Below are 8,682 nucleotides of genomic sequence, written 5' to 3'. Positions count from 1 at the left end.
TGTGGAGCTTCTAAGTTGCAGACTTAAATATACTCTGAAAAAAATCAAAATTGTTGTTAATTTCTGAGCAACCGAAAAGTAATTTTGGTTTTCCAAGTGAACATTAATTTATGTCAAGTTTTCCACTGCCATTGCAATTCATCCCTGTGATTTGAGTGTTGATACTTGCCTAACTTTATTCATCGCGCTCTTATGTGTCCTACAGTTCCCCCTCTTAGGTATTTCAGGGTGGTCTTGTGTTCAAAGGTACCGCTCAGTAATCTTGACTTGTTTTACCCATTCACATATCTTTCACATCTCGAAAAAAACAGATGTGATGGTAGTCATGTACACTGGTCATCCTCAATGTTACATATAGTAGTTGTATGTAACAGTAGCATTGTATAGTGCCAAAATGACACACATACAACAGAGAATATCAATATAAACATGTAATAGCAATTATGCTGGAGACCCACTTTGAGGCAAATGACACTCAAAGAAATGGCATTCAGATGATAGAAGTAACCAGCGGTGTAACGAGTCAGTGCCAGGCCAATGCAAGATGGTCAAATCGGGCCCCGGGGCCTTCCCATCACAATCAGACATAACATAGCGTCATGTCAGTAGTGAAGATAAGTGAAACCATGCAGCTTTAAAACAACCAGCAACAGTGAAATGCACTACACAGTTGGCGCCTAATGAAACGATTGCTAGGAAAACAGACCGCCATGCTATAGAAGTGGAGCCATAATAGCAAGGCCAAGACTTGATAGACTAGCCTACTTAACAAAATCTGGTGTCGGAGCACCATAACAGATGTAAACATAATTGGTGACAGCGCACCCGCACATTGACAACATTATTCATGTTGGCGCTTGCTCAGTGGAACGAGTGCTTGCTATCTCATCTTTCTTTTTAAAGAAATTAGCTTTTTTTGGAAGCTTTTTCGTCTGCTTCTTTCAATTTCACTACTGAAACCAACTTTTGTGTTTGTACTCCATTGCTCGATTTTTTATTTTATTTTTATTTTGTGAGTTTCTCACTCACTCTCTCGCCGTCTTGACACTTCGCCAGCTAGCTAACTCTTTTGTGTGGATTTTGCTATACAGTAGTACGTATGTCCATAATTACGTGTGAGCACACTTTGCACATTTTCGAACATACAGTACACCGTAGTCTTAGTGCTTGAGATCTTTGATATGATAGTGGCGAGACCATGCGTGCGGGCCCCAAATTGTTGCGGGCCCCAATGCAGCTGCATTACCTGCATAAGTGGTAGTTTCACTGCTGGAATCAACATACGTATGGAGGTACTTATTATTTGCAAATGCTGAGCATGCTACTATACCTTTAGTAGCTATATCCTATATTAGAAAAACAAAAATCAACAGAGCAAAGTTAAAGGACAGTTATTCTGGCATTCCACTATATTTAATCTGACCTTGGATCCCTTGAACTACTGCAAAGAATGCTAAAGACTAATATATCAGGATGTATTAGTTTTTTTGGGGTTTTTTGTATTGTGCTGAGAGTCTGTCATGTCATATCTTCAAAAACATTGAGGGGAAAACAAGTCACATCTTTCAGTGTTTCATTTTTTTTTTTTACGATGACAAAAAACCTGTCTTATTACTGTATTGTTTTGTGTTCATTTGACAAACTGCTGTAACTTCAAACATGAACAAAAAAAAAGATTTTATAAAGGGTGATAAAATGAACTGTTGGGAAAAAAAAAACACTTTTGTGCGCAAAGAGAATATGGGTCAGTCACACAAAAGATCTGATATTGTAAGGAATCAGGACCTAATCTAAGCTTTATTCCATCTGGCCTCAGGCCTTTGCCTCCACTGACATGAATATTTATTGCACTGTATTTATTTTCCAGAAAGTGGTTTTAATTTACGTTAGGACCCACAAATGAGACCTATATGTGAAGAGCACATGTAAATAATTTCTATGGATATATATATATAAATATATATACATATATATATATATTTTGTCAGACTGCAGAAAACAAAACAACTTACCACACTGTAACAACAGAGCCAATGAACTGTTCTCCACAACAAAAGAAGAAGAAAATCCATCTGATTCCCATAGATAGGGTGGTTGTTTGTCATCTACGTATATTTCTTGATATTGTATAAAAGGGGCACTGATGAATTCTGTTAGGGTCTGCATAATATACTATACATGTACTGAAAAAAAATCCTTTTCATAAGGGAGTTGCACACAGATGTGGAATTTTACAATAAAATGGTTGCATTTACAGATGTGTATCGCTCTTCTGAATTCCAGTGTTAGCTACAGTAATTATAATACAGCAATTATACATAACCAAATTAATAATTTGTCCCTGAATTGCCCATAGGTGTGAATGTCTGTGCGTGTTGGCCCTATGATGGACTGGTGACCTGTCCAGGGTGTCTCCCTTCCATCTGCCCAATGCATGCTGGGACAGACACCAGCCCCTACGACCCTGAATCGGATTAAGTGGGTATACAGGATGGATGGATGGGAATAACCTCTAAAAAAACATACACTACTAAGGGTTGAATGAATCTAACATTTGTGGTTTAGGACATATCTTTAAAATGGCCACAAGATTCATGAAAGTACACCCTGATGTCCTCTATGGCACTGGTGGTGGTTGGGTGAATTGGTCTTCAGTATAAAGGTTCACTCTGCAGTATGTCACAAGGAGCATCACATTATACTATGTATCAGTAAATGTAAGCTGCAGGAGAATTGGTAAGATAATTGTATTGTTTATGCCCACATGGTCATATCCTGTTTTTAATTTAAATGTCCACTTTTCATAAATGTTACTGTATAAGAATTAGGCAAATTATGGTAAACCTCACCAGTAAATTGGACATGTTAATAGGGTGGAAGAATTTGACACGCATAAATTTGCACACACACACACACACACACACACACACACACACACACACACACACACACACACACACACACACACACACACACACACACACACACACACACACACACACACACACACAACTACAGTAAGACGTTTTGAGAAAGCCAGCATTTTAGTTATGATAAACCTTCATCTTTGCCACAGAACTATTTTCCAGATTTCCCTCATTTGATGGGTCAACGACTGTGGGAACAGCGTAATCCAGCCTGCTGCAGTGTGATTTTGGTTCAGTGGATTTCTGCATTCCAGTCAGTAAAGTAAACTTGGGTCTAGTGCAGCAGTTGGCTGCCACAGACCGCCTGCTCTGGCACCTCTCCCTCCACTGGGCAGGGTGGCAGCTGCCTGGGACAGAAAAAGAAGTGAATCTCTCTGATTATTACACAACTCCCTGCAATGCACCGCAGCGATGCAACATCATAGCTCACCCTTTCATCCACTGAAGTACGAGCTCTTCAGTAAGTGGCGAGCTGTATTAATAATGCAGCTTGTGCATGCCTCGAGCCCCAATATACTCTTTGCTCTGTTTATTTGTACATAAAAGGTGATTTAGAACTTCCTAAGTTTTTAGTCCCTCCGCAATTAGTTGTCAACCAATGAAACATAGTGATGCATTCATTCGATTAATTCCCCAAGCGGCTGCTGAAATCCAAGTAGAATCATCTGTACATTTTTTTTTGAATTGTGTAATATTTTGGGTTTCCTGAAGCATAAGCATGACTCGTAAACATCAGCAGGGGTTGCTAAGCGGTACCAATTGAAACAAAGTGAATGGCTCTCTGCCACCCCGCCCCAGTTAACTGCATTCAAAATCACAAGATCTGGGTCAGCGCAGTTGTTTTTGCTACTTCCCATCTTCAAAAGACGTTATGTGAATTTGCATTCCTCACCAAGCTATGCAGCAATTACAGTAAAGATTACTACTCAAGGTGATTCAAAAAATTTGCTGATGCCTGCAATCATACTGTTTTTTCTGCCCGTTTATGTTTGAATCTGTTTGTCTTGCTTCAGTGTGTTGTTGCGGTTTTCATCACTGGACAATGGAGGTCAGGATTCAAGTAAAAAAGATTACACACAGCACCTTTAAACGTTGGCCGACCTTAGTTTAAAGTAACATTGAAATGAAACAGTTATACTCACAGTTACACTCACTCCTCCTTTACTTTTGGTTTATGGAATTGCCAATCGGCTGTAAATAAAACAGAATTTATCCAAGCCCTTACTAATCTGTCAGACATTCAGGTACTAGCCCTTACCAAAACCTGGATACTTCCAGAAAACTCTCACACCAGCCGCACTCTCTGTTGACTCTGCTTTCTCAAACACACCCCATTCTGTTAGGCCTGGAAGGTGGTATGAGTGTCCTCATTTCCAAAGACTGGAAATTCACCAAGCTTTCTCCGCTAAGCAACAACTCCTCCTTTGAATACCATGCAATCATGGTTACTGCTCCTATTAAGCTATTTGTGGTTGTCATATACCGCCCACCAGGTTGTCAACTGAGGAACATTGTAGTTGAACAAGACAGGTTACTCTCAGCCATTCCTGATGATGACAAAACACTGATTGTCACGGGATACACGAATATCCTTACTGACAAAACTCAAGCGACTGACTTCCTGTCTCTTCTGTCCTCTTTTGACCTCAAAGGGGGTCCCCACCCCTCCCACACAAAAAGCAGGCAATACTACCCCCCCCCTTTCCTCCCAATTGTACTCGGCCAATTACCCTATTTTCCGAGCTGTGCCGGTCGCTGCTACACCCTCTCCTCCGATCCGGGGAGGGCTACAAACTACCACACGCCTCCTCTGATACATGTGGAGTCGCCAGCCACTTCTTTTCACCTGACAGTGAGGAGTTTCACCAAGGGGATGTAGCACGTGGGAGGATCACGCTATTCTCCCCAGTTCCCCCTCCCCCCTGAACAGGCGCCCTGACCGACCAGAGGAGGCGCTAGTGCAGCGATCAGAACACATACCCACATCTGGCTTCCCACCCACAGACACAGTCAATTGTGTCCGTAGGGACGCCCAACCAAGCCGGCGGTAACACGGGGATTCGAACCACTGATCCCCGTGTTGGTAGGCAACAGAATAGACTGCCACACCACCCGAATATCCACGGGCAATCCTCTTGATGTGATTTTCAATTGGAACTGCTCCACAGCAAATCTGACTCACCCCCCCCCCCACACACACACACATATATCTGTCAGACCACTTCTTTATTCAATTCATGGCTTCCTTAGTAGAACATCCTTACATTCATCCACAAATGGTCTCCTTTCTGCTGAAACACCCGGTCCCTTACACCGACCCGGCTTTCCAATGAGGTCTTGGCTTCCATGACTCCTCATAATGAATTCTCTTCACTCCCTATCAAAGAGGCTACAGACACACTCTGTTCCTCACTAGCCTCCTCTTAACAATATCTGCCCTCTAGCATCCAAACCTGCTCATAACACCCCCCGTAGTCCATGACTCACCGAGGTCATCAGAGAGCAAAGGATGGGGCTCGTAGTGGCAGACAGAAAATTGTGTAAAACTAGAGTCCACTGACATCAGTGACTATCAGTGTATCCTAGCGCCATTCTCCTCCAGCTTAAAAACAGCTAAGACCGCTTACTATCAGAACAAGGTCTGTGGCGCCAATGATGCTCGAAAAACTTTTTTTGCTTTTAACTCACTCCCCAATCCACCTCCTCCTCTGACCTCCGCTCTGCTCACTCCAGACATGTTCGCCTCATACTTCACGGATAAGGTTTCTGCCATCAGTTATCTGAGCCTGACCAACTCTGCCTGCCGCTGCTAGCTAACAGTGCCTCACTCACCTCACTCTCCCCCCTGACCAAGGAGTAAGTCTCCAAAGTTTCTGCTGGACTCTTGTCCCACTACCTGTCCGCTGGACCAAATACCATCCAACGTCCTACAGATCATTTCCCCCACACTTAGCCCCGCAGTCAGACACATCATCAACTCCTCACTTACAATGGGTGTGTTCCCCACTGCATTTAAGCAAGCTCAGGTCACCTGGCTGCTAAAAAAAACCTACACTCAACTCAGCCCAGTTGAAAACTACAGACCGGTTTCACTCCTACCCTTTCTATCAAAAATACTTGAGCACAGTCTTTAACAAAGTCTCTGAATTCCTTTGTGAGAAAAATTTGTACGATCCAAATCAGTCTGGCTTTAAGCAGGGTCACTCTACTAAGGTTGTATTGCTATCGGTAATCCAAAGAAGTTGAATCAAGTGCAACTGGACTTGGTATATATCCGTGAAGACGTTTCGCCTCTCATCCAAGAGGCTTTCTCAGTTCGTGCCTTTCTGACTAGACCAAGCTAGTCTGACTGGCTGGGGATGAGACTCAGAATTTATCCTCTAGGAGTCGTTGTCAGAGCTATTGATATGCGTGGCTCTTAGTGAGCCGATGTTTACCAACGCCCGGATGAAACCATGGTATCCTACGACATGACCTCGTTATTCACCTGCATCCCAACCATGGAGGCTTTGGAAACTGTGAGGCAACGTTTGCTACGGGACGACACCCTCCACAATAGGACCAACCTCAGCCCAGACAAGATTTGCCAACTACTGGACCTTTGCCTGAACACTACATATTTCCAATTCAGGGGCCAGTTTTACAGACAGAAACACGGCTGAGCAATGGGCTCACCAGTATCGCCCATTGTGGCCAACTTATATATGGAAGAGGTAGAACTCAGGGCCCTGAACTCCTTCAGAGGAACACCTCCGAGCCACTGGTTCAGATATGTGGATGACACATGGGTCAAAATCCAAACATGAGAGGTGCAAGCATTTACCAAACACATCAACTCAGTGGACAAGAACATTAAGTTCACAAGGGAAGACGTAAAGAACAACAGTTTGCCCTTCTTGGACTGTGACGTCCACATCGGGGAAGACAGGAGCCTCCACATTGGGGTTTACAGGAAACCTACACACACAGACCAATATCTACTTTTCGACTCACACCACCCGCTGGAACACAAACTGAGCGTCATCAGAACTTTGCAACACAGAGCTGACAATGTGCCCAGCAGCACTCAGGCCCAACGAGAAGAACACAAACACCTGAGGGGAGCTTTAAAAACCTACGGCTACCCCAGTTGGACCTTTGTGAAAACTGCAACATGTTCCAAAAAGACCAACCAGGTGAGCGACAAGGAGAAAAGGAACAGAAGGAATAGCACAGTCATCCCGTATGTTTCTGGGGTCTCCGAGAAACTCAGGAGAATTTTCAACAAACACCGCATCCCGGTATACTTCAAACCCAGCAACACACTCCGACAAAGACTGGTTCATCCCAAAGACCGTGTACCACACACCCGGAAACGCAATCTGGTGTATGCCGTACAATGCAATGAGGATTGCACTGACCTATACATAGGAGAAACCAAACAACCACTACACAGCGGATGGCCCAACACAGAAGGCCAAACTCCTCAGGACAAGACTCAGCAGTCTATCTACACCTAAAGGAGAAGACACACTCCTTCGAGGACAGCAACGTACACATTTTGGACAGAGAAGATAGATGGTTTGAAAGAGGGGTGAAGGAAGCCATCTATGCGAAACTGGAAAAACCATCCCTCAACAGAGGAGGAGATCTGCGACACCACCTATCTCCCACTTACAATGCCGTCTTTTCATCTCTACCCAGGAGACTCAAGAAGCCTAGCCTCCAAGAACAACAGTCGGTCACTAACGGCTCCAACGACTCTCATGACCACTGAACAATGAAGTCGAAACTAACACCCCCAACGACCATTGCTGCTAAACAAATGCAAATCCATAGCTCCGATGGCGACGGGCGCGGCTGGACATTGGATCACAGGAGAGCCACGCATATCAATAGCTCCGATAACGATGGGCGCGGCCATAACGTCGGTACACAAAAGAGCCACTCATATCTATGGCTCCGTTAGCGACGGGCGTTGGTAAACATCGGATCACTAAGAGCCACGCATATCAATAGCTCTGACAACGACTCCTAGAGGATACATTCTGAGTCTCATCACCAGCCAGTCAGACTAGCTTGGTCTAGTCAGAAAGGCACGAACTGAGGAAGCCTCTTGGATGAGAGGCGAAACGTCTTCACGGATATATACCAAGTCCAGTTGCACTTGATTCAACTCCTTTGGATAACCATACAGACATTGCTATCGGTAATAGAATCACTGTTTGACTAGAGCTGCTGGTCAGTCCTCAGCTTTATTGCTGCTAGATCTGTCAGCTGCCTTTGACACAGTTAACTGCCAAATCCTCCTCTCCACATTCACTGAGCTTGGTATCGCAGGATCTGCCCTCCACTGGTTCATGTCCTACCTCTCAGGGAGACCTTTTAGAGTATCTCGGAGAGGAGAAGTGTCCAAACCGCATGGCTTATCCACAGGGGTGCCTCAAGGGTCAGTGCTCATTCCCCATCTTTTCCTAATATACACCACCTCACTCTGTGCAATCATTCGCTCCCATGGTTTCTCATACCATTGCTATGCTGACGATACCCAGCTCTTCCTATCATTCCCGCCAGATGGCCTCACAGTCTCGGTGCAGATATCATCATGCCTTGCTTATACTGTTGCATGGATAAAAGAACGCCACCTTCGGCTTAATCTATCTAAGACTGAGCTCCTTGTCATCCCAGCCAGTCCATCGTTACAACAACAGATCAATATCTAGCTCGGATCAACTCAGCTCATGCCCACAAAGTCTGCCCGAAATGTGGGTGTCAG

Source organism: Lampris incognitus, chromosome 8 (genome assembly GCF_029633865.1).
Source record: "Lampris incognitus isolate fLamInc1 chromosome 8, fLamInc1.hap2, whole genome shotgun sequence".
NCBI classification, from domain to species: domain Eukaryota; kingdom Metazoa; phylum Chordata; class Actinopteri; order Lampriformes; family Lampridae; genus Lampris; species Lampris incognitus.
This window is presented reverse-complemented; position numbering follows the sequence as displayed.